A 27433-nucleotide genomic window follows, 5' to 3' on the forward strand; every position below is an offset into this window, starting at 1 on the left:
GGCGTAAAGAGGAGGCGGGAGGAAGGCGTTTCTACGTAGGAGCTGTAGGGGAGGGGGGTGGTTTCACGCATGCGCAACATTTGAAAAAGGACAAACAGTCGCTGGATTTCTCGTTCCTTGGAAAATCCTCTATACAACCTTTAAAGACAGTGCAGTCTTGCCACATACTTGTCTGAATGCCATACTGTGAAACATTCTACGCAATAACATCTCCATGGAAACAGAAAGCTGACAGACCCAATAAAAAAAGTTACCCTAACTCAGATACTGCCTTGGCTAAACTCTTTACTTCTTTCTATGCATTTTACAATTAATTTATACAAACAGTTCTTTTTTTCATACAATTAAACACATCTTTTACGTAAGCTCAGGCTGTGGCACACTTCTCCACATCCCCTTGTTTATCTTGCAAAACCTGTGAAGTAACAGCAGTAACAGCATGCATAATTCTGTGAAAATGAGCCTGTAGATTACTGTCATTTCAAAGCCTGTTGGCGTCTTTAATGTGTCAGCCCAGCGTTCACTTTTTTCATAATTTTTTTTCTAAATCTCCAAGCGCGTACATGTGACTTATTTATCAGAAACATGGGTATTCCTGTCCAGACCAGAGCTTCAGATTTTAATTTTAAACATGTTAGAAGTTTGAAAATGCGTGGAGCCTGCCGGGAGGTCCCTGTTAGCACACACAGCGGGGAGCGTACAAAGAGGGAAACGTGGAGTCACTGTCACATGTGCGGGAAGAAAAACAGACTTGAAAATGATCATACAAGCCGAGACAAAATGTTATAATCATCTTAGGTTATAGTTTTGTATTTAAAGCTGCCCGTGTTATGTTATTTTCTGGTGTTTTCTCATCACAAACACACCTGGAGTTGTGTTTTGTTTCATTCTCACATGGTTAAAGCACAAATCCTGCATATTTAGAATGAGTTCTTCTTTCACTGTGGTAATAAAGGAAGTGCTCCACTGTGTTTTTAAACTTCATACGCCTTCACTAGAATCATTTGGATAATTTCAGCTCTGCAATTGCCAATCTCTACTGAACAAAACGTAAGAGGTAGCTGTTAACTTGAAAACTACAAGGTGGAACAGAGCATTTTGAGCTCTGGAGATAAAGACAGACATAATAAAGTTACTCAAACGTGTGTGAATGAATTAAAACTCAACTCCTATGTTTTATATGAGGTAAAAACATTCTAACATGGTTTAAAGCTCACAAGAGTCAATTTTATAGGACCTTTAAAGGTAGAAGTTGTGCTCTTGATATTCAGTCATCTCACAATAATATCATGCACTGTCACAATATATCGAATTACAAGTTCCTTTGCTTAAATGCATGTTTTTTTGTAGTAACATCTTATGAACATTGGAAACTACATATCCCATGATTCATTTCAGTGCAGACAACATGAAGACATATGTTTTTCACTTGAATTCTTGGGATTATGACGGAAAAAATTCACACCAAAATCTTGTCAAGGTATTTTAAAAGTGAAAAAGTGTCCAATCTGCAATTGTGGTAGCCTCCTCAAAATATTGCAGTAAATATCGTACCGTGAGATGCATATTGTGATAATATCGTACTGAGAGATTTGGATATTGTTACATCCCTACTTATTAGTTGAAACTGTACTACAAATACTACTTTGTCTGGGAGCTGTACCTGATTTTTACCATCAAAATTAAAAATGTTTGCTTGGAAAAACGATAAAATATTTTATCAGAAGTACCTTTCGTTTAGGCGGTGATGGCGTTTTTGGGGCTTAAAAACACAAAAATCTGAAACCACCCTCCAGAGTGGGAAAGTTGAATACGCTCCGCCGTAGCGTTTTCGTCTACACTGCCCAAGACGCAAAACTCTGGTCAGATCTGCTCACATCGCGTACGCGTTTACGTCACATACATCACCACCTAGAGTCACCACGTAGCCGCCTGGCGTGCATACCCAATCGAATTCCAACACACTTTTGCGTCACCGTATGCACGCAGATTTCCTCCCAAAAACGCTTGTCTAAACATGGAATAAAAAATGAAGACACGACGCCACTTTTGTGTCTTCTGTTCAGATCGTTATCATATAAAAGTAGCGTCAGAGCGTCCTAATTATTCACCGTGATAAGTTTCTAAGTACTTTTCACAACTCTGACAGACTAAAGCTAGAGTTTTGCTGTCACGGCAAAGCTGACAACGACAAACATGCCAACTGTACACTTCCTAATTATCCGACAATAAAACACTTCATGAGTCGGTGCAAGAACTGACCCTGAGAACTGCTTATACAAGAGCCTATATATGTGCTGGAGTAGGAAAATTTTGCTCAAAGACTTGGAAAAAAGAATGGGTAAAGGCTTTAATCTACATATTGACACAAGTTCTTCTTATTCTCCGTATATAGATAGACCATGTTTTGTTTGAAGAATCTACAGAATTTTTAAACGGCTTAATGCATTAGCTGTAGGCCTGGGGTTTAGGTGAATACTGAGCAATTTTGTTCAAGGATCTGGCAACCTTGTAAGTAAGAAACTCATCCGGGTTTTTGATTAGATAATCAACTCGAGTAGATCATTATTTAACGGAGCAAAACTTGTCTTGCTTCAGTACAGATTTATTGTATAAGCAGCTCTCGAGGTCAAAATATAAGCCCTCTGTGCGCTTTCTACATCTAACTGTAAATAGAAACTGAAATCTGAAATAAGGAAGTGCACAGTTAGCTTGCTAGTTGTTGTCTCTGCCAGTGTTGGGAAGGTTACTTTTAAAATGTATTCCCCTACAGATTACAGATTACATACCTCAGAATGTAGTTTGTAACGGAATCCATTAATTTACTTAAGGTGAGTAACGTAATCTGAATACTTTGGATTACTTGGTTTGCTGTAGAGAAGCAAAGACGAAGAAATCTTCACATAAAATCTTTTATCTGCTAAAAGAAAATAAAAAGCCCAGTCTTTACTTAACCGTATTAAAAATATTATTGATAGAAGACGAGGAGACACGTCCGCGCAGCATCGTTTAGTCCTGTTAAATCCTGTTTGAGACCTAGACCTGGTTTTAGTCCTGGTTTAGTCTTGGTTTAGTCCTGGTTTAGATCTGGTTTAGACCTGGTTTTAGACCTGGTTTTAGACCTGGTTTAGACCTGGTTTAGTCCTAGTTTAGACCTAGTTTAGACCTGGTTTTAGACCTGGTTTAAGACCTGGTTTAGACCTGGTTTTAGACCTGGTTTTAGACCTGGTTTAGACCTGGTTTTAGACCTGGTTTAGTCCTAGTTTAGACCTAGTTTAGACCTGGTTTTAGACCTGGTTTAGTCCTAGTTTAGACCTGGTTTAGACCTGGTTTTAGACCTGGTTTTAGACCTGGTTTAGTCCTAGTTTAGACCTGGTTTTAGACCTGGGTTAGACTTGGTTTTGACCTGGTTTAGACCTGGTTTTAGACCTTTTTTAGACCTGGTTTTAGACCTGGGTTAGACTTGGTTTTGACCTGGTTTTAGACCTGGGTTAGTGTCTGGTCTGGAGTGGAATTACTGGAAAAAAAAAAAAAAAAGGGATATAGCCCAAAATGTGAAAACAGGAAAATACCTCTGTGTAATCCATTTATTTTAACCAAGTAACTGTAATCCAATTACCGCTCATTTAAACAGTAACTGTATCCGAATACAGTTACTCATAATTTGTACTCTGATTACGTAACTCCAGTACATTAATCTGTTACTCCCCAACACTGGTCTCTGCTATGGTTTCTGAAAATTATGAAAAGCACTTCTAAGCTCCTCATGTTGAATAATTAAGATGCTCTCAATTCATGAGATAACCACTGCAAACTGTTTAAAATGAACTACTGTCAAAGAATCAGGAAGTGTGCAGTTAGCATGCTAGTTGTTGTCAGCTTTTCCGTGACGGCAAAACGTTGTGAAACTTGTCAAATGTGCTTGTGGACATTTTTTAATGGCTGCACGACATCTGAGATCCACAAACATATTAATAAGCGTCCTATGGCATTATTCTTTCTCCTCATTCATCTTTTCCATTGTACGAGTTTCACAAAGAAACTTCAAATTAAAGTCATTCTCGAGTCACGCGTTTCTCAGCTGACACTGGAGAGAGATCGTACTGTTCTCGAAAAGAACAAAGTGGAAAACACCAAAGGGGTTCAAAGTTATGAGGTGAGAACTTGCAAATGGCAAAAATGTCATATCATTTTTCAGAGTGTGCGTCACAGTTTCAGTCCGATCGTGATTCTAAGTGGCATTTATACGTGCGTAAAAAGGTAATACAGGTTTAAGGTTCAACAGTTGAGGTCAAATGAAGATGAACTATTTCTGTACAGCAGGGGTCTTTTCAGCAAATAACACATCTGCATCTTGTATTTTGTTGATTTTTTTCAATAAAAAAATGATATTTATATGAAGTATTTATATTTAAATTATTATATAGCGTATTTACATTTGGCACCAAATTTTCATCACCTGACAAGCTCGAGATCAAACAGTGAGAGTTCTGTAGTGCAGTTAAGGACAGCAAAATGTCAAGTGTTAAAAGTACGAAAAGTTGACAGAGTGCAGAGTTTTCAAAGAAGAGTGGACGACCGATTTTTTATTTTTATTTTTTTCAGTGTAAGGACCGTGCAGTTTGTTCGATATGTAAAGAAAGTGTGGAGGTTTTCAGGGTCATACAATTTTGTTTTACGGCCGACCCGACCCCGGCCCCCAACACAGTCGATATTGTGGCTCCCAGAAAAAAAGTTTGGTGACCCTTGCCATACAGAGATTAAATTTAAAGTTAAGGTGCACTTTATTGTCAATACAGGGAAAGATATCCTCTGCATTTGACCCACAGCATCCCTCTCAAGGCTTGGTCAGGACTACCTTAGCTTAAAGTATGAAGTACACCAACACCCTCATCTGATGTTCTTCCAACTACTAAACGCACAATCAAAGCTAGAAAGCCCCATGTATGGATGAGTTTCATACATCAATGTAAAACATGCTCATTAGACTAATCCTTCAGCTAGTCCTGACTCCTGTTATCTACTACACACCATGGCACTGCTCCAGACAGGCCGCCCAGGTGACAGTGAAGAATGGGTCAGCTCCTTCTATGTGGGTCTCCCCCAACATCAGCATCTGCAGATAACAGCGTGTCCAAAACACAGTGGCAGTACTAAAGAAAGAGATCTAAAAAGTTTGGAATAGATTTTAAAATGTTGAAATTTGGTTTTACAGCTCTCAATAAGGTTATCCCAGGCCCAGGTTATCGGTTTGATCTCCTGGCTCCTGACCTCTCGTGGCCTCAGATCAACCTCTCGCTCACTGACCATTCCTTCAAACCAAAACCAAAGGCCAGTGGACCTTCTGTCATTGTCAAGCCTTTAATTAAGAAATGCAGGTCAAACTTGAAAAAACAGAAAAACAGACACAGGGCTCAACTCAGCTTGAAGCTTTTTGTTGAAATTGTTCAGTTCCTTCAGTAGTAGTAGTAGTAGTAGTAGTAGTAGTAGTAGTAGTAGTAGTAGTAGTAGTAGTAGTAGTAGTAGTAGTATTTGTAGTAGTGGCTGCAGCAGTAGCAGTAGTGGGTCGAAAACCTTTAAAGTAAACAAATATGCGTAATAATGAAATTAAATTTGCATTTTACATTTCATTAGTAATTTAATCTATTTGAATTTTAATTAATATACTTCAATTATACTATAATTTATATATGATATGTATTATAATATGTATTAATATACCTTACAGATTAAATAGCTACAATTTTAAACAATGTATCATGTTACAATTAATTTTTTATACAATTTTAAATGAGTTAAATGTAATATTTTATTATTTTAAGACAAATTTTAATGAATTAATACATTGTTTGTAATTGCTAAATAATATATATATATATTTTTAATTTTGTGCTACTTTAACTTAGTACATTTTACACCATTTACCATAAATCAGATCATATTTAAACAATCAAATGCCAATTATCAATCAACTTATTTAATTATTCAATTTAGCTTTATTTAACATTTTAAGAACTTAAATAGAATTTATTTATTAATCTACTTTTTAACTAAAATTGATGCATTTCATAAAAGAAATTAGCCAGTCACATTTGAATCTAACTAAGGCTTCTCATTGTACTTATTTAAATTAAACAGAATATTCATTTTACATCTAAATTAAGACAGATTATTTTTATATGGGTTTTACCACCATTGTACTGTTTTGACTAAACTTAAAAACTAATTTCACAGGTAAATTTCCTCACCGGTCGTGTCTCTGTGTTTTCCTTCACATTCCTGGTTTGATTTGGTTTGCCTGTTCACCTGGGCCTAATGAAATGAGCGCAGAGACACACCAGCTCACCTGTGTTTCCTGCTGCCATCTACTGGCCACACGAAGCATAACCTAATCAACTAATAAAAAAAGGGGAGGAGAGGAGAGGTGAATGGGCTCAGGAGTGGAGGTGAAGACTTGAAGCAGAGGGGCTGGTGCTTTTTGACTTGACAGTCGTAGCCCTAAAACTTTAGAATGAACTTCTGATCCATGTAAAGAAAGTCACATGCATGGATCACTTTAATACCCTTTTAAAGACTCACCTCTCTGATCTGGAGTTTATCTTGTGTTACTGTTTCACTAATGCCTTTTTGTTGCAAATGTCTGGTTGCTGTTTTATATCTCTACTCTATTTTATTATGTTTTGCTTTTATGTCTTTAGCACTTTGGTACAGCTCTGTTGTTTTTAATTGTGCTATATAAATAAAGTGGCTTGGCTTGGCTCAACGCGGAGGACTTTTTTTTTTTTTTACAATACAGTGTACATTAAGCTACATTAACCAGGACATCGGCAAGTGACTGAGTGGCTGAATTTGGAGTAAATTAAAGGGCCAGGCAAATTACTACATGCATCCACATATCTAAACCTTTCTATGTGTGTCATATATGGGTCCAGTCAAGCAGTAACAGAGGGAAACGGGCAGATTTTTTACATTCAAATAGCTCTTATTCAGAAACTACAGGGACTATTGAAATAAGTAAGGTATTAGAATGTAGGAAAGAGTTAACACTCCAACAGGGTAAAGTTAAACCTGTGATATTCTTTCAAGTTGTTGACAAAAAATTTTAAAACTCATGTCAGTAACGGAGGGAATGAAATATGCAGCACTTTTTGGGCAATAAATACAAACAGTGATAGCTAGTGGTTCTCACTTACATATCCTGAACAAACTGGTTTGAATATTTGCTTCATATAGTTTTCTACCATATGGTACAAGATTAGGTTGAAAAACCTCTTACTTTTTGAGTAATGAGATTTTTTATTAAGAAAGGTCATGGTAACGGAGGGAAAAGTAATGGAGGGAAAATTGTGCAAGCAAGTAAAAGGTGCATGATTTTGCATAATTTCTCAGCTTTTTTCTTCCAAATACTTTAATATTACTTCAAAATGAAAGGAAACTATTTCTAGAAAATGTCAGTCCTTCCAAGCAAATTTTTATCATTTTAAATACTTTTTTTTTTTTGAAAAATCATGTACCTTCATCAACAATTCAAAGATTGAATAACACAAGATATGATGAAATACATCCATTTATTTACATGAAATAATTTTTGTTCCATGTTTCATACATGGTCTGTTTAAAACGTATGTAACTTTAGAACCAAAAATGGTACAGAAAAAAGTTAAACAGTTTCATAAACTAGAGAACATATGCTATCTGTTGAATACATTTTTATATCACATGCATTAACTTGAATTTTTGGCCTTGCTGTTTACTTCTGCTTGACCGGGTCCATATGTCTAATCAGCACTATACCACACACTACTGCATATTATTTTTTCCCAAACTTCACATAGTAAAAGTAGAGTTTTAGATTTTATGGTAATGAACAAACTAATACACAACTTCCTTTAGCTTCACAGAGTACAATTCTTCAGCTAGTGCCGGGGTGCTCTGAGTCTGAGGCCGATCTATCGCTCTTCCATTTGTCGGATTGATTTCTGTGTTTGCGTGGATGAGGGATTATGTCGCCCAGTTGCATGCTGGGATATGCAGGCTAATGAGCTGACTGATAGCCCGCCGCTAACACCTGGGATCGATAGGCCCACTGCTCATTTGTACAAGTGGCTCTGGCGACACACACGCTAACCAAGCTGCATGCAAATAAAGGGAGATGTACAGATCTAAGCAACAGTTGCGTACAAAGTAGTGGGAGCAGAGATATTCCAGGGTCAAATGTGTAATGAATTAACAAGAGCATTAAAGTAATTAAAAAGCTTGAGAGTTGCATGCTGGGAGATTATTGCCATGTGGCTCTGTGGAATTAAATATGTTTTGATCTGTAATTAACATCTGTGGTTGACTGGCACCAGTGTTATTTTGACAACAAATTTTTGCTTTTTAATTTTTGTCAGTATTTAGTGTAACAATTATTAAAGAACAAACATTATGATTTGTATTATTGCACTTTTTTGGTATTTCATATTATAGAACTACAGTTATGTTTGATTAAAGTACCATATTTTATTTCTCAGCTTCAGTGCTCTTCATACTGAAATCTAGTGCAGCTCACCCTCTACTGGCAGCAGAGGGAATTACCATGGGGGAAAAAAACTGAATCTTGGCGCATAATGAACATGCACAGACATGTTAATGTAAGCATGATGTGGTGGTGAAAAGTAGTCTGTTTATGGACTTTAAAAGGGCACAGGATTTCTACCTATGATGCAACAATAATGGGAAAATTCTAATTGTGTGTTTTCTGAAGCTCAGAGGCAAAGGACTTTTACAGAGGATTAATGAAACCAGCATGAATCAAGCTAAGTGCTAGTCTGATTCATCAGCCAGTTTCACTTGGTGGAACTTGGAAACTGTCTGACCTCAAAGCATTAGATTCATTCACTTGATGGTAGGCGGGTTTTTTTATTTAACCATTTGCTGCTATTTGGTCATGATGCGTATGTAATGCGCCGCTAACGGAGCTGACTGGTATATTAGGCTTTTCCCAAATCCTATAGGAAGAATACCAATAGCGTCTTTTTGTTCTGGCTTTAAATCCTCAGGAATCGTTGCCAACACAGAATGTATGTCTTCATCTACATCCATCTTGACCGCTTTGTTTACTGTTGTGCTGTACCACAAAAGGGACCCTGTCATGATTTCACAGCTCTTCGCTGATTGGCCGGTGAGCGGTCTACAACTTCCGGGGTTCTTGCAAACCGTCTAGTGTATTCCGATTCCTGACCTAGTCACTAGAGAGAAATGAAATTGAGTGGAGGCACTAGGTGGAGGCAGCCGGGCTAAATAAGTATAACTCCAGGTACGTTTTAGACAAGGGAACAATGTTACTAAAGGTTGTTAGGTATCCTCAAAAAAACATTCAGCGTGTTCTCTTAAAAATAACAACTGGAATCGATCGATTAAAAACAAAAACAATTTATTCCCTATACAATACAATTCTAATACAGAGCTCTGGGTCAGATTGTTGTCCCTAACTGCCTATGGCTACAGAGGTTTTACGATCAGGCAACCTGACTGCCTCTGAACTAACTTAACCCAGCTTTTATAGACATGAATATGCAAATAATATGTTGAACAGGTAACGCCTTGAATCTTCCCTGGAGTATCTCTGCATTCCTTTAGGTTTAGGGAGTTGACAGCAGCCCAATGTAAATCAACAGTTTGTTTAGTTTCACACCAGGCTGAACCATCTCCACTGCTGCTGCTCTACAATGAAATTCCTTAAAAGGACACAACCTATATCTGCAAAGGAGTACCTCAAAAGCAAACATGTTTCACATAGTGGTACCTTCAAACATACATAAGATTTCAGTGGTTAAACAACTCAATGTGTAATAGTCAAACAAATATATAAATTCAGTGTTTAATATGCACGTGATGCACTCAAGAAACTTCACCATTTGGTACAGCCTTCAAGGTTAAGATAATAAAAAGTAAATTTTCATTATGTGTCCTTTAAGGTAGATTGTTGTTGCTGTTTTCAAGTTTAAAAGTGCACTGTATAACTTTTTGATTCCACTGTACGGCAATAACCCTAAATCTAAAAAATGAAAATTCCTGATCCATTTTTATTCCGTTAGATGCTAAAGAATGCAAAGTCCATTCTTGTTTTATGGTTTATCTATATCCACAGTTGCCCTTGGTCTGACCACCAACAAAAACCAACAAGAATGTGCTCTGTTTGGAGCTGGAATTGAACCGGTAACCATACAGTGTATTCCTCAGGCAGTGAAGAATATATAGCCGGTACATAAAGTAGTGACGAGGTTTGTTTATATCCACTGTTCACTAATGCATGGTATTCATATTGTAAGGCTGTGGAGGTGAATCCAGCAGGCGTGAATCTTCTGGTGTTTATTGGCCCTCAGCTCTATTCAACTGAAGTTCTGAAGCTCTTAAATGTGACCTGTGCAACTTTTCGGGTAGGGGGTGCCACTGCCCTGTTTTCATCCATAGAGATGTTAGACTGAAAAAAGAACTCAGCCTTTGCACGGTTTGTGTGTCCAACATGTGTGAATGAAACAAAACACAACTTCAGGTACAGTATGATTTTGATGAGGAAACAACATAGATCAGAAAATACCGTAATATAGGCTCTTTAAAGATTTCCATCATATTTTTTGTTGCTACCTGCTTGTCTCCATGGATATAGATATGTTTTGGCTTTTGTGTGTGTGTGCGTGTGTGCGTGTGAGTAAATTTCTAAACCAAAAAGAGAGACAAGCAGGCGACACACCTCCCAAGCTGCATAGTGTACATATTTTCAGAGGTTTTGTTTTTTAAGATCAGTTTAACATCATATCATGGGATTCTAATCAACTACAAAGTGCAGCTCAAAGGACAAAAGTAAGGCAATGATGGATTGTGTGAAATTAAGTGTTTGTTTTTCCTCTATCCATAGAGACTGGCAAGAGGGTAGGAAGGAGCTATGGACCTTTGAGATGCTTTTGGCTTTTTACACCAAATGTGGCAGAAGACCCTCCAGAGGAAATACTCCAAGACTCTCCGGAGGTAATATTTTCAGGGAATGGACCATTTCATCATCAACTGAAACAACAGAGCAGAGTAACAGACTTTTGTTAGATCCAGTTGAGAGAAAAGCACAGACGTCTTCCTTGTCCACAAATGCACAAAGCTCTTACCTTCTGCACATTTTCACAAATGTATTTTACAGACTCTAAGTCGCTCTGGAGTAAAAGTCACACCAGCCAAAAAATGTGTAATGAAGAAGAAAAAACATTTAAGTCACACCGGACTATAAGTCACACTTCTGGGGGGAAATTTATTTTATAAAATCAGAGAGCAGGAACCAACATTTCAACTTGAAAGGCAAGTTATAGTAATAACTAGGGGTGTAAAAATAACCAACAAATATTAACACTTTTGGCTGTTTAGTCTCCATAAAATATCACAATAAATATCGTACTGTGAGATGTATATCGTGAAATTATCGTACTGAGAGATTTGGATATTGTTACATCTCTAATCGTGAGCCTCCCAATCATATCGTGAGTTTTCCCACGATACCACAATAAATATCGTACCGTGAGGTTCATACCGTGACGATATCGTATTGTGAGACTTGGATATCGTTACACCCCTAGTAATAACAACAGAACAGAGAACAACAGGCTGTTAAAGTCACATATGAACAGTTATTCAGATAACTACAGCATTAACAATATAACATTACAAGTTTACCAAATTCTCTATCTCTCTCCAGATCACTAAATCCCTTGAATTCTTCATCCTCAGTGTCACTTCTGAGCAACCCAACGACCTCCAGAGGTAAATGTGTAGCTGTCGTCAGACTCAGCATCATGTTCCAGTTAGAATTATTCAGGCCTGATGGTTTCGGTGTCACTGAAGTCACTTAAATGTTACATTTTCAGTGGTACAGAAGTAATGGTGCGATCGACTGACATGACACCAAACAGGATAGCGGCTCTTTCTGGGGGACACATGCACAGTAGAGCCAAGTGACAGTAGTACAGGAGTAACAGGAGTATCAGATACTGACACACAAGCCTAGAGCGCCCTCTTGAGGCTGTCAGTGTGAAAACTTTAATATAACCGTGAAAAAAGTGCGACTTATAGTCCGAAAAATACGATACATCTGTCGGTATCACCATGTTTGTTTTGGTTCGTTTGGCCGATTGGTCTTTCTCTTCTGCACAAACCCAATACTGCAACGTGATTGGTCACCCACCTGTATCGTGAAAATCCATCTTCCTGTGCGAGGTCATCAATGAACTTGTTCTGTGGTCAAATTGTGTTGCGTCTCAATTAGCACAGCATTAACAGGGGAGAAGGACTTAATTTGTTTACTTTCATTCCTGTTGCTGACTGTAGAGAGCGCTCCAGTGCCTCAAGACCATAATGTAGACACTATTTTAAGTTAGAAAATGTAAAATACGTGTCCCGAGGTGATCAAAAGCATGTTTAAAAGAGAATCAGAACCACAAGATTGCATTCTCGTGTAAAGCCATTTCGCGGTGGAAGGAATCAACCACTAATATCCAATACAAACACACAAACACAGCCTCAACTTAGACTGAGCTGCACGAATCATCATTTCCAGCCAGTGAAGGAAACGGGAGAAGCTAATATATTCCTGCCGTTGCCCAGCGCGTCTTGAATCTTGACAATAGCGGAGAATAAAGCAGCGTGTATGTGACAGTGGACATGCATATTTGATCACATCGCGGGGGCTCGTCCTGTCAGCCCACCACTTCCGACGTGTCCCAGAACGCAGTGGATCAATACTGAGATCCTCCGCATGCATTATGTATGGATTTAGTCATTGTACACTATTAATGTAGCGCCCATTGTCACATTATATCACGTTTCCTTGTATTGATGGGGAGATTACAGATGTGGTGCAGAGCCTGGTTCACATAACATGCAATGGAGCGGGCTATCTATAGAACTGTGTATTGTGTTATGAGATTTATAAGGTCATGATAATATTGAATCTGATGTTCATGGTTCAAATGCACCGTAATGGGCAGGCTTGTGTTGCGGAACAAATATAGGAACAGTCTTTCTTATTGATTGTATGGTATTTTCAAAACAAAGAAAAGAAAACTCTTGCTGAACCCGATGAATTCTATTAGTGATAAAATCCAAGAACTCACTGCATTTTAAAGGTCCTATATTCCACGAAACTGACCTTTAAGCTGTTGTTACCTCATTAAAAAACATACCCAGAGTTGTGTTTCCTTACATTCACATATGTTTGAGTAATTCTCTTTTATCAGTCTGTCTACTGTCCAACTTATCATGTCATGTAGCAGTATTTTTCAAGTTATCAGCGGCCTTTTACCTTTTTGTTCAGTAGAAATTGGCAGTTCCAAGGCTGAAATGATCCAAGGCTATGTTGAGACAGCAGGGCTTAATGCTCAATTCGGATTTTTTTGTGAAATGCGATTTTTTTGTGTGAAGTCATTCATATTTCCAAGTAAATGCGACTGTCCTGTGTGAGCATTGAACGACACGACGACGTCACATGCAGCGAGCGTGCACAGTGTTTGTTTTAAAGTTGCTGTCGTACCAAAGCCAGAAGATGTGCAGCTTATTTGTGCATCTTATTTGTTTGAAAGAAGAGATTGAGAAGGAGAAGGATGCGGCCAGGGCGTTTTGTGGGGCAGTGGCAGCAGCGTCCGTAGAAAGGAACGTGTGGGTGCAGAGTCGCAGCCGAGAGTGGTGGGATGTGCTTCACTGCTTCACTCACACGGAGTTTATACACAATTTTTGTATGACGAGAAGAACATTCGTGTACATTTGTGACGTGTAGGTGGGATGAATGTGACCTGGCCGTTCAGACTGAAGTCGCAGGTCAAAAGATCAGATGTGTATCGGTGTTAGGAGCACATATTCAAGTGGCCTGGGTCACATTTGAAAAAATTGGAATTAAATTGGTCATTAAAAGATCAGATACAGGTCACATGGGGGTGAAAAAATTGGATTTGGGTCACTTGCAGTCTTAACATATCCCAAATGACTCAAGTGAAGGTGTATGGAGTTTAAAAACACAGTGGAGCATTTCCTGGATTATCTCACAAGTTGAAACAGAGTGTCTTCTGTTTGAGAAAAGAACACAACCAAAATATGCAGGGTTTGTGAGTTAAACGTGTGTAAATGAAACTCCAGGTATGTTTTTGATGAGGAAACAACATAGTAATATCGGCCCATAAATAATGCAAATTATGACTACGAACAATCAGATTCAGATATTTTCTTGGGACAGATATTTCCTTATAACATGTTTTGATGGGAAAAAAACAAAAACTAAACTGAATTTCCCCCCCTCTTGCAGCCATGTACACTGACATGAGTGCTTGCATGTCTATGATGTAACGTCCTGCTGACAGTGACATGATTGTGTTTGGTTGTTAAAGCTGTGGCGTTTTGAAGCAGAGTCCTGTTCTTCGTGGTACATGTGTTTATACCAGTCTCACATGTGTCTCATTTATGTGTGGAAATAAAGGCCCCGGGGAGCGCTGCACTGACAGCCATACACAGAGAGATGCTTCATTTATGCGGTTTATTAGAATGCAGGAGGCTACTGTAGAATACTGTACAGCTGAGATCAGACGCAAGTGGGTTTTCTCAAAGTGGTATAGCCGTATATCATTGTACAACCATAAAACACACTGATAATTATAGAACAGAAGAATATATTGTCAGGGAAAAACAATGAAATGCAAATTTGCAACTCCCAGATCAAACAGTAACACATACCAGCAGATATTAGTGGACTAAATAACATGCTTGTAGTGATGGCTCTGACAGATGTTAGCGATTTTAAGTGTGTTGGTCATGTTCACGAAGACTATTTCTTTTCAAAATGATGAGGTAAAAGAGCAGTGATTTTAACATTTATTTGTGATAGGATTGTCAAGTAACATTCTTCAGTTTATTCTCAGGACATTCAGCTTTAAAGGCCATCGAAATGTTTTTTAAGAGATAAATATGTAACTTTCTGGAGGCGGCAGTTCACCTGTAGTCTGATTCATTGGCCGGTTTCACTTTGTGGAAACCGTCTGACCTCGCAGCATTAGGATTCGTTCACTCGACGGTAGGCAGGCACTATTTTTATTTGGTCATGACGTATGTAATGCGCCAAATCCCATAGGAAGAAGGGCAATAACGTCTTTCTCCTTGATAAAATTCACCAAACATTCTCTTTGTTCTGGCTTTAAATCCTCGATCTCTGAAATCGTTGCCGACACAGAATGTATGGCTTCGTCTACATCCATCTCAACTGCTTTGTTTACTGTTGTGCTGCACCACAGGGACCCAGACAGGTCCTTGAGTTTGACGTAATGGCTTCACAGCTCTTTGGCTGGTGCGCGGTCTACAACTTCCGAGGTTCTTGTAAACTGCCTAGTGTATTCTGATTCCTCACCTAGTCACTTTAGAGAAATTAAATTGAGTGGAGGCGATAGGTGGCACTAGCCTGGCTTCTTCACCTGCATGACTTCACAGAAATACAAAGTTAAAGCCACACTTTCCAAACTAGATAGAGATAAGTTTGCCTTACTGGAAAATTATAGTCAAAGCAACAAGATGTCAACAAGATTGAAACAAGCAGAAGTCAGGTTTTTCTCAAAGGTCGGATTTTGTAGGGCTTCTTTTATATTATCACAATTTTCACACGTTTATATCCTCAAAGTGCTTAAAGATTACTTTTGTAAGATTTGCATGTTACAGATGTTACACAGTTGAAAGGAGCTAATCCATATTGAGGAAGTAAATGCGGAAGAGAACATTTTTTGGGGGGACCATGTGCCAATGAGCACAGGCCATTGAAAACAAAACAACACCATCTTGGATTCACCTTCCAGGACTTATTATAGTTCTATGATCTGAACAAAGTCCAGGTGAAGAGAGACGGGAGGTGAGGAGCGATAGGAGATGAGGGTGGGGGAACAGGTTTCACATCTGTCGTCTACTAGTGAACAAATACAAAATAAACACACAGATGGTAGCTTTAAAGGGACAGTCTGGAATTTTGGACATAGGGCGTCATTTCCTAGTTAGTCAAAGTGTTGGAGACGTGTGGAGTCACTTTTTAAAATATTCCATCCAGTCCTTGTATTTGTAGAGGTCACTGGTGCTAGACTAGTGCATGTCAATGGCCATAGTTATCCTGCCACTAAAAACAGTCTTACCCACTTCACAAAACACCCAGAGCAAATCTATTATTACACCAGACTGTCGATGTAAATGTCTGCTATATGAGAAAATAGTCCCTCAACATGCAACGATTCATGCAATGCAAGGTCAGTTTTATTTCAAACATTATTCTATCAACACAGACATTTACATCGACAGTCTGGCGTAATAATAGTTTTGCTTTGGGTGCTTTGTGAAGTGGGTAAAACTGTTTTTAGCGACAGGATAACTATGGCCATTGACATGCACTAGCCTAGCACCAGTGACCTCTGCAAATACAAGGACTGGATGAAATATTTTTGAAAGTGTCTCCACACGTCTCTAACACTCTGGTTAAGTAGGAAATGAGCTCCTATGTCCAAAATTCCAGACTGTCCCTTTAAACACCACGTTTAAATGCTATTTTTGATCACGCAAAAAATGACATTCTTTAATATCACAGTGACCCTTAAAGATTTCCATTCACTCAGTAGTTAAAATGATATTTACAAGACTTCAGAAGTGAACCAATCGTAAAATCATGTGCATTTCAAATAAAAAGAAGAAAAAGAGTCCCTCATGACAAGAAGTCTCCAACTGTAGTGCGGTGGAGTGGTCAAGTTTAAAAGCGGCTCTTCTCTTAATACCCACATTTCCATGCAAACACATATGTATTTATTTAACACCTCTTGACAGAAAGTACAAGGTTTTCACTATTGTTCTGCTGCACCGGTTCAAACTAAAAAAAATAGTCCCATTTCCTGAGCAGGAGTTTGTGTATGAAAATTACAGTGTGTATTTGAAGTGTCATTGTTTGAAGAAGCACTCATATTTTCCTCCCTCTTCAAGGCTTTTAGTGCACACAGAGGCGGGAGTGGAGCAGACAGGACCTTGAAATGCCCTACAGCGATTTCTCCTCTTCAAACGCACGCTGCTGCTTTTTAAGGAAAAGTTAAGAGTTGTTTATCACCAACAACTATTTGAAGTAGCTGAAGTTGTGGCTGTGTACAGTGTGTGCGGCGGTGGAGTCAAAAAAAGAAACTACTGTACGAGGACTAAAGAGATACTCCAGGATGCGGGAGCACGGCGAGGTCTGATTATAAGGATCAAAATATAGATGTATCAAAAACGCAAAATATAAAAAAAAAACTACTGAAGATTTGAAGATTGAAGTGTTTTTTTAGAGCGTCGTAAATACTTGTGTTGCCATAAATAAAAACAGATCCGCTTGCCATCATTTATTTATTTACTTGGAACATCATTTGAGTATTTAAAGACGAGTTTCTGTGCTTTGGTCTGGTTATATAGTTATAATCTATGACACCAGTGGATCATTCTGTTATAATTTGGGCATTTTAAATCGCAATATTGATCTAAAACGACTTAATAAAAGAAACAAGTTTGCTGTTTTCCATGTTAGAAAATTACAGTAAACGTCAAAACAACAAAGAGACGTGCAGCTGTTGGCACCTCCGATGGATAGCTGCAAGTCACGCTCTTGAGTCACAGATTTTTTTTTTCCCAAATTTGTTCCAGAAAACTACAAGGTGCTACTGAATCGTACTCGTATCACCACTTAAGAAAATACAATTGGAGAACAAAGTAAGAAAAGAGAAATGGGCGTGTAATGGTCGATTCTGTTTTCTGATCTATGTTATAATGTTGTTTCCTCATGAAAAACAGGCCTAGAATTTTGTTTTATTTCATTGACACATGTTCAACACACAAACCCTGCAAAGTTATTTCTTTTCTCAAACAGACAAACACTGTGTTCTACCTTACGATGTCATGTGGTAATACAGGAAGTGCTACATTGCTGTTGTTGTTTTGTTGTTATTGTTTCTTTTAACTCCGTACACCTTCATTAGAGTCTATGGGTGTAACGATATTTATTGCGATATCATAGGAAAGTTCAGGATATAGTGTGGAGACTCATGATTAGGGATGTAACAATACCCAAATCTCTCGGTGCGATGTTTTCACTATATACATCTCATGGTATGATATTTATTGGGATATTTTGTGGAGGTTAAACAGCTAAAACTGTTAATGTGTTACTTTTTCCTTTTGAAATGCCTTGACAAGATTTAACCCAAAGAACTAAGACTTAAAAGTGCTTAGAACTGTTATTTCTTCATGTAATCTGCATTGAAATGGAGCAAAGGATCATGGTCTATGTAGTTTTTTTGTTTGTTTTTTTTTAGCTATTGCTGCACCATAACTTTTAATTTAAGCAAAGACACTTGTAATTCGATATATTGTGATGGTCCACGATATTATTGTGAGAACTTTGACTATACGATATCACGATATTTCGGTTATTGTTACATCCTTGCTAGAATCATTTGGATAATCTCAGCCCTGGAATTGCCGATCGCTACTGAACTCTACTGAAGTAAAAGGAGCTATTAACTTGAGCATTGTGAGCTTTGCAAATTTAGACAGAGTAATAAAGGGTTACTCAAATGAAACAAAACGCAACTCTGGGTATGATTTTGAGGAGGTATCAAGTCATCTCCATTTAGTTTCAAAAAGCCGCTGCTGCCTTCGCCTGGCCTGTATCACACCAGCTTCCCCCATTACCCAAGTCCTCTCTGCACTCCAGTCATTTCCACTTCTACTCTGTATCCTCGTGTTCACAGGTGAGCTGAGCACACTGCCAACAGCCAGAGAAATCACTTGACTTGGGCACTCAAGGCAACACGGTCTAGGACAGATGTCTCCAACCTGTAGCTCAGGGAAGGATTTCCCAGTATGCATTGCGAAATTTTCCGAAAAAGTGAGCATTAAACCGGCATGTTTGTTTTCCCAGTGGGATGCGTCTATTGACAAAGCCAGTTTTGACAAAGCCACTTTTCTTGTCTTTTGAACCATATCGCTTTTGTTTCTGGTTCTGATATTGTCATATTTTAGTTTTGGGATTCAGACATCATAATTGTGTGGTTGTTGGATGTCCTAACAGTGGAAAACGGCTTAAGAAATTTTTTGCGAACTCCATAAATCCAAAAGGGAATCAGATCTGTGTGACTGCAAACCTCCGTTCACACTGTTTCCCTTCCCGACAGAATTGAGAAATAGTGAAAGGCGAAGGCGATGGGCAGTATTGATCCACAAGAAGGAAGAAAAAACAAACCTTTGGCTGCCTAAATCATCCCGAGTTTACAGTGAACATATTGTATGTGGAGCGCCATCAAAACCCCGATCCATCGCTCAACCTTGGTTACGAATTTAAAAAGTCAACGCCAAAGCAAAAGGCAGCAGCTGTTTGTCAAGAAACACCTTCCACTGCAAAGAGACCAAGACGTGATGTTGCTGTAAAACCACAAGAGCGAGCTCAGCCTGTTTGTCTTCTGCACCTCTCGCTTCACAAATGGGACCCCGCTCTGATGGCGCTCCACATACAAAATGTTCACTGTAAACTCGGGATGATTTAGGCAGTCAAAGGTTTCCTTTTTGTGTCCTTCCTGTGTATCAATCCTGCCCATCGCCTTCGCCTTTCACTATTTTTTCAATTCTGTTGGGAAGGGAAACAATTTGAACGGAGGTTTGCAGTCACACACATCTGATTCTCTTTTGCATTTATGGAGTTTGCAAACTTCCGAAGCCCATCCGAAGCCGCTGTTAAGACATCCAACAACCACATAATTACGATGTCCGAATCCCAAAACTAAAATATGACAATATCAGAACCAGAAACAAAAGTGATATGGTTCAAAAGACTAGAAAAGATCGGCTTTGTCAATAGACGCATCCCACTGGGAAAACAAACATGGTGGTTTGATGCTCACTTTTTCGGAAAATCCTTCCCAGTATGAATTGTGCAATGATCGGAAGTCCGAAATTTGTGATGCATGTATTGTGCTGAATAAGTAAAATTTCATTCATTAAATTCCTATCACCATTGTACTGTAAGTGTGTTAGTTTGATGCCTAACTCTGTGCACAAATGGATAATGGTTTCTGTTTTATAGGCCTCTAACTGTTCCCATCTAAGGCTGTGGCTCTGGTATTTACTCAATTTCTTGTGGCCGTTAAAGTTAGTAGTTCTCTGGCACTTTTGTTTTGTAAAGGAGAGGGAAAAAAGCGGGAGACCAAAGACTAAAAATACGCAAAAATAGACACTGCAGACTTAACAGAAACTTTTTAAGTCCAGTCCCTTTATTGACCCATAAACACTTACTAGACGTACCCACAGTGGGAAGAGTAACCCAAACTTTTACTGAAGTAGGAGTAAATGTATGCTGCAAAGTGAAAAGTACAATATTTTTAAAGGTTACTCAAGTAAATAACCGAGTACTACCTACCTTTGTCCATAAAACATACAGCTATTATCGGTCTGTGTCTGTAGAAGAGACAATTTTCATTCTATCTCATGTTCTGCTCCAAATTCATAAAACACATTCTCGCTCTTTTGTGTTTTTCTTACAGACTCGAGGCTCCTCATCGATCAGAACACTGCACATCTCAGGAACAATGGTCGGGACTGGTCATTATGTTCCTCTCACAGTAAATCTCCATAAGTCCGCTTAGATGTTCTCTCACTGAGGTTTCATTTAAAAGAAGAGGCTCCAGCTTATGTGGGTACCGCATTGTCCCGGGACATTTTGTGAGCTCTTTTTCGGTGTATTGCTTTTGCTGAGTCAGATCTTGTGTTAGTGGTTGTGTCCATATAGCGGCAGGAGCTGGGGTTCAGATCAATGCCGAGCGTACAGTGCTATTTCCGGGGGGTTCATTTAACCTTCAGTGGGACTGGAGGTTCATCTATCTGTGCAGACTTTTAGAGAAAGATCTGTTACATAAGTTTGAGAAGAGAACAGGGCATAACAGTAAAAAGGGGGAATATCAATAGCACGACTTAAAGGGCCAATAATGTTTCTTCATCATTAACAGACCTGGAGTTGTGTTTTGTTTCTTTCACACATGTTTAACACACAAACCCTGCAGATTTAGCATATACAGCTCTTTAAAGATGACCTCACACTACAGGATTATTTGCCCAGTTTAGGACGCAGCTAGCTTCAGTCAGTATTGGGGAGTAACAGATTACATGTACTGGAGTTATGTAATCAGAGTACAAATTATGAGTAACTGTATTCGGTTACAGTTACTGTTTCAGTGAGAGGTAATTGGATTTCCCTGTTTTCACATTATATATATATATATATATATATATATATATTTTTTTTTTTTTTTTTTTTACGGTAATTCCACTCATTGTCGGACACTAGACCAGGACTAAACCAGCTCTAAACCATGTTTAAACCAGGTCTAAACCAGGTCTAAACCAGGTCTAACCAGTTAAAACCAGGTCTAAACCAGGTCTAAAACCCTTCTAAACCAGGTCTAAACCAGGTCTAAAACTAGGTCTAAACCAGGTCTAAACCAGGTCTAAACCAAGTCTAAACCTAAACCAGGACTAAAACAAGGTCTAAACCTAGTCTAAACCTAAACCAGGTCTAAACAGGTCTAAACTAAAAGGACTAAACCAGGACTAAACCAGGACTAAACCAGGACTAAAACCAGGTCTAAACCGGGTCTAAACCAGGTTTAAACCAGGTCTAAACCAGGCCTAAACCAGGACGAAACTAGGTCTAAACCAAGTCTAAACCAGGACTAAACCAGGACTAAAACCAGGTCTAAACCAGGTCTAAACCAGCACTAAAACCAGGTCTAAACCAGGTCTAAAACAGGATTTAACAGGACTAAACCATGCTGCATAGACCGTGTCTCCTCGTCTTCTATCAATAATATTTTTAATACGGCTCAGTAAAGTCTGGACTTTTTACTTTCTTTTATCAGACAAAACATCTTATGTGAAGATTTCCTCGTCTTTGCTTCTTTACAGCAAATCAAGTAATCCAAAGTATTCAGATTACGTTACTCACTTGAAGTAATTTAATGGATTATGTTACAAACTACATTCTGGGGCATGTAATCTGTAATCTGTAGGGGAATACATTTTAAAAGTAACCTTCCCAACACTGGCTTCAGTACAATGTCAGGTGTAACTTAACTTTAGGTCATGATGAGTGTGTCAAAGGACATAATATATTTCTGGCAGATGTTTGATTGACAGATATTGAAACCAATCAGATGTTATTGTGTTTTCAGTTTGGTTGACAGTGCTACGTGTTTTAGTTGTTCGGTGCGTCGTGTGGAGCTCGTGGGTGTGAAGTCTCGTGTGCGTATTAAAGAAGTGAGTAGAGGTTTAAAGAAAGGCACATATACATCAAGCTGTTTACAGAGTGTTTTGAAGTTCTTAGCAGTAGATGATGATAGAAAATGTGTGTTCAAGGGCCAATTATATGTTTCAATGAAATGCTCAGTGCTACCGCTTGTTTCCGACGTGTTTGTTTAGCTATTTTATGGAGTATATTATAATTTATAGTTTTTCCTTCTGTTCGTTTCAGGACCACATACACACACACACCCACACAACGTTTTTAATAAACGTCATAAACTTCATCGTCTCTCATCGTGCATTCTTACCGATGCCCCCTGGTGGTCACAACAACTATAAGCCACACAACCAGTTTTCCCCATAACAATGAGCGATCATGAATCTGCTGCGCTCCTCGTGTGTGGTGTCAGTGTGAGTCTGAGCTGCTCTGTCATATCGTACAACTAAACATCACCACTGCATCAGCCAATAGGGTTAAGCATTCATAAGTAAGTTCACTTCAGCCTAAACCCCTTCTGTCATAGTTTTATGTGAAATGTTTGTAGCAAGTCTATTAAGTAAATGATTAAGTACATGAATGAAGAAAACAAACTACCACTACCTCTACTACAATAAAACAAGGTCAGGGGTGGACGAAGTGACAGACACAGAGACGTAAGAGACAAACTCAGGAAATAGTGACAATAATTATTACTCAGCTCTTGCAAAGTTGTTACACTCTAGCATTTCCATACATATTATTCATCCTATGTACTTTATGTACTTTCACAAATGTAAACTAAAAGTGCAGTAGTCTGATCTTTTGAACACTTAAAGAGTTTGAAAGTGAGTTGTTTTACTGTAGACAGGAAACAGTTGACACAAGGTGTGATCACAACTGTGTAGCCTGTGGTTCACAGTCATATCCTGCAGACAGAGATTTTAAATTGCAGATTTACATGCACGTGGAGCTTAAAACAGAAATGTAAAAGATTCTCCTCATGTCTGTTGTGTGCATTTTTGGTTAGTTGTTCAAAAAATTGTTTAAGAATGAAAAATCCTGTGGTGTGTGGCTTCCTTTAAACTGCTGCACTGAAGGAGAGGAAAGGAGAGCACAGGTGGTTAGTGGTTTGATTCCTGTGACAGTTAGAGCAACACACTTCACATGCCTTAGTAAAATCATATTATTCAAGACAAAGTCTAGGCCTACTTAATTACAGATTTAAGCACCAGATTAGACCACTGCTGCCTGCTGGTATTTTTGATTATATGACACATATTTCTTCATTTTTTGATTATATTATAATTTTAGGCTAAATAAGGCAATAAAACAATAGCTGCTAGTCTCAAAGTTGCTTGTTTTTATGGATAAATTATTGTTTTCTGTAAAATGTTCCACATTCCACATTATCTCCATGGTGTCAAGCAGGTCACACCATCAGATCAGGTTACAAGTCAGATCTGTGGAGAGGTGACCCCACTCACTAAGGCTACGTTCAGACTGCAGGGCTTAACGCTCAATTCGAATTTTTTTGTGAAATCCAATGTTTTTGCGAGGTCGTTTACATTTCCAATTAAATGCGACTTGTATGTGATCCCCAGTGTGAACATTAAACATCCCAAAAGTGTCCCGCATGCGCACTGGAGGACACAACAACATCAACCGCAGTGAACATGCTCTGTGTTTACGGAAGTTGTCCAAACATGGACGCGAGCATTGAGCACCTGGCGATTTTAAAGTTCCTCTTGTACCAGAGCCAGAACATGAACAACTTACTTGTTTTAAGGAGGAGATTGAGAAGGAGAAGGACGAGGTTTTTGGCCGTGGTGTTTTGTGGGACAGCGGCAGCAACGGCCGTTGAAAGGAACGTGTGGATGTGGAGACGTAGCCAAGAGTGGTGAGTGGCGATGTGCTTCACTTCAGTGACACGGAGTTCATTAACAATTTCATTAACAATTTCTCCTACTGCAGCGCAGACTAGTGACGTTTGTGGCTTGGTGATAATGTGTAGGTCGGATGAATGCGCTTTGGCCGTTCAGACTGAAGTCGCATGTCAAAAGATCAGATATGTATCGGTTTTAGGAGCACATATCCAAGTGTCATTAAAAGATCAGATACAGGTCACATAGGGGCCAAAAAATTGGATTTGGGTCACTTCAGGCTGCAGTCTGAACATAGCCTAAGAAAATGTTTCCACTTTTAAAAATTGGATTTTATTTTCAAAAAAATGTATATCTCCCTGGAGACTATAGCAGGTGTCGACCACCCATACTGCACCTTTAACACAATGGGTTATTAAAAAAGAAAAAACACACAGACACCAGCCAATATCACCAAATGATTGTAACTGACTGCTTTGACTTGTTATACAACGAGCTCTTTAAACTTGGATTAGGCCGCTGTGGCGCGATAACAACCTCAGGGGGAGGGAGAACGATGAGCGCGTTAGCATCATTAACATCATTAGCATATCTGCAGCGTCACTATAATCATGTCGGATGGTAAAAGGCAGTGGTGCAATTAGGGCTCATTACCGTAAAGCTCATAATACAAGTGCAGCTCACAGTCACATGCCACACTCATTTGTTCACACGCTACATCCAGACTGCGCTAGTGGCCAGTGCCGTGCCCGGAGCTCACTCAGCCATATGGGAGAGAACACGCTATCAGTCTAGTTTATGCTCATTTGGACGAGAAATGTATGATAGGACTTAGGCCATTGGAGATAATTTAATGTTCATATAAAGGATTAGCATATTATGGGTTACATATGCTACAAAGTGGGAACTGGAAAAGATCATGTAATACAGACAGAATACTGTTCCAGCCAAGTCTGACAAATGAGAAAAAAATACCTCCAACTAAGGCTACGTTTATATGATGACGGTCTGAACAGAAAATGCAAAAGTGGCGTCGCGTCTTCACTTTTTATTCTGTGTTTAGACAAGCTTTTTCAGGATGAAATCTGCGTGCATACAGTGACGCAAAAGTGTAAGGAGTTCAACTGGGTATGTTTGTACTTAAAGCAACATGGGCGTCTTTGGACATACAGAAATTTTCACGCCACACATTTTCATCAGCGACACCTTCCACAAAGTTGTCCCACCACCGACTGGATCTCCCAGGTCTCGTCCATATCCGCCTGACTCGCCTGCGACTAACTGGTGCACCCAGAATTAAGAGGTAATTGCATCCTTCTTTGTCCACTAATAGTATCTTCGTTGCCTGGACAAATCCAGATTCATCGCTGTACCAGCATAACAAATACAGAGAGATATTCTTCTGTATTTTGCATATTCTGTACATTTGTTGGGAGCCTCCTGTAAGTTTATTAGAGCTGCCAGAGCAACTTGAAGGTTCGACGCATGGAAATTATTCAACATGTTTGTTTCTGTGTAGTATATGTATGTGACGTAAATGCGTACGCGACGTGAGCAGATCTGACCAGAGTTTTGCGTCTTGGGCAGTGTAGACGAAAACGCTACGTCGGAGCATATTCATCTTTTCCTCTCTAGAAGGTGGTTTCAGATTTTAGCGTTTTTAAGCCCCAAAAACGCCATCACTGTCCAAAAGAAAGGCACTTCCAATAAAATATTTTGTAGTTTTTATCCGCAAGTGTTCTCCTGTTAACAGGCCCTAATGTTCACAATTTTTTTCCATGTATCCCATTACTTTGCCCAAGTACGTGTGAGCTGTCTGCATCCAACTCCTCACTCAGACTACAGTCCACCAGGTCCAGCTGTGACTGTAGTGTTGGGGAACTTTCATTGTGACACTCAGAACAGAGAACTGCTGCACTGTGGTGGTCACCGTCTGACCGTGAGAACTATTCATTTATGAAGTGAAAAGGCTGCAGTTCCTCTGGTGTCCGACAAAAATAAACTCCCAGTGGTAAGGATTCGGAACACAGCGCACCTCCACCGGCACCGGACTGCACGGCCTGTGGTCTGAGCTCCTCTCACTTCTTTTAAATAAACAGAATACTTATGAAGGGAGCGTGCCTATCTTCCCTCAGCCCTGTGTTCCCTCATTTCTAAGTTGTTGTTTATTTCTTTACAAAATTAGGTCGTATGTTTCTCTCACATTTACTTAAACATCAATTTGCATCAGATTTTATCCCCATTTCTCCCAATTTGGTCATCAATTACAACCTATTATCCAGTTAACTACAGATGTCATGTAGAGGTCATGGTGTCAAAGATCCTAAGTTGATGTGACCCTGAATCATCCCTAAAAATAAAAATGACTTGAACTGGAGTTTCATTTTGAGAAGAATCTTAGAAATGAGGGAACATAGAGCTGTGGAAACATAGTGCTGACCCCCTTACAACGACCACTGGACCAGAGCTGTTCTGCCTGCAGTCTGAGCCCAGAGTTATCCATTTAAACAAGAAATTAGCATGCTAGTTGTTGCGAGCATTACCCGTGGCAGCGAAAACTCATCTCTAACCTCTGGAAGTTGGGGAAAAGCACTTATAAACTTTATAACTACAGCTATTAGGAAGCTCGTAATGTATAGAGTAAGTGCAGTGTGAAATGAATTCTTTTGATTTTTGTTTACAGTCCCTTTAAGGAACAGTTTTTGTGTCTTTAGATACTTATATTAAAACTTGCACAGATATTGATTTTTTTTTTTTACTTAACTACTGAATTCTTCTCTATTACGTGACATTCTCAAGCCAAATATCCGATCAGAAAGCCGAATGAACTCTTCTCTTTTAGGTGCCAGATCCTACGACTAAAACCAGCTTGTAATAGACCCAGAAGGGCTCTCTCTGTGGTATGTGCGAGTACATGACAGCTGATGGCTTCCCAGGTTCAGATGTAATTGCCTTGCCATTTTTAACCCAGTGGGAGCACGTTACAGATATTAACATAAAAGCAGGGCTGCAGGACTGTATTCTTGTAGATAAGTTAATTACATTTTTTGCGAGTGTAAAAGCTCACACACTTTAGTCACACTTTGGGACAAAATGAGACCACTGCACACTGTCTGTATATGGATATTAAAGTCTCTTTTATAAACCTATACGTAAGCAGCTTTAGGACTGGCAGCACATTTGTGGCCCACCATAATTTCAATTTGCTGTGAAAAAAACGCAAGTGGAGCTTAAA

The sequence above is a fragment of the Boleophthalmus pectinirostris genome, unplaced genomic scaffold (genome assembly GCF_026225935.1).
Source record: "Boleophthalmus pectinirostris isolate CB_2022bp ecotype Guang Dong unplaced genomic scaffold, ASM2622593v1 HiC_scaffold_7, whole genome shotgun sequence".
NCBI lineage: Eukaryota > Metazoa > Chordata > Actinopteri > Gobiiformes > Gobiidae > Boleophthalmus > Boleophthalmus pectinirostris.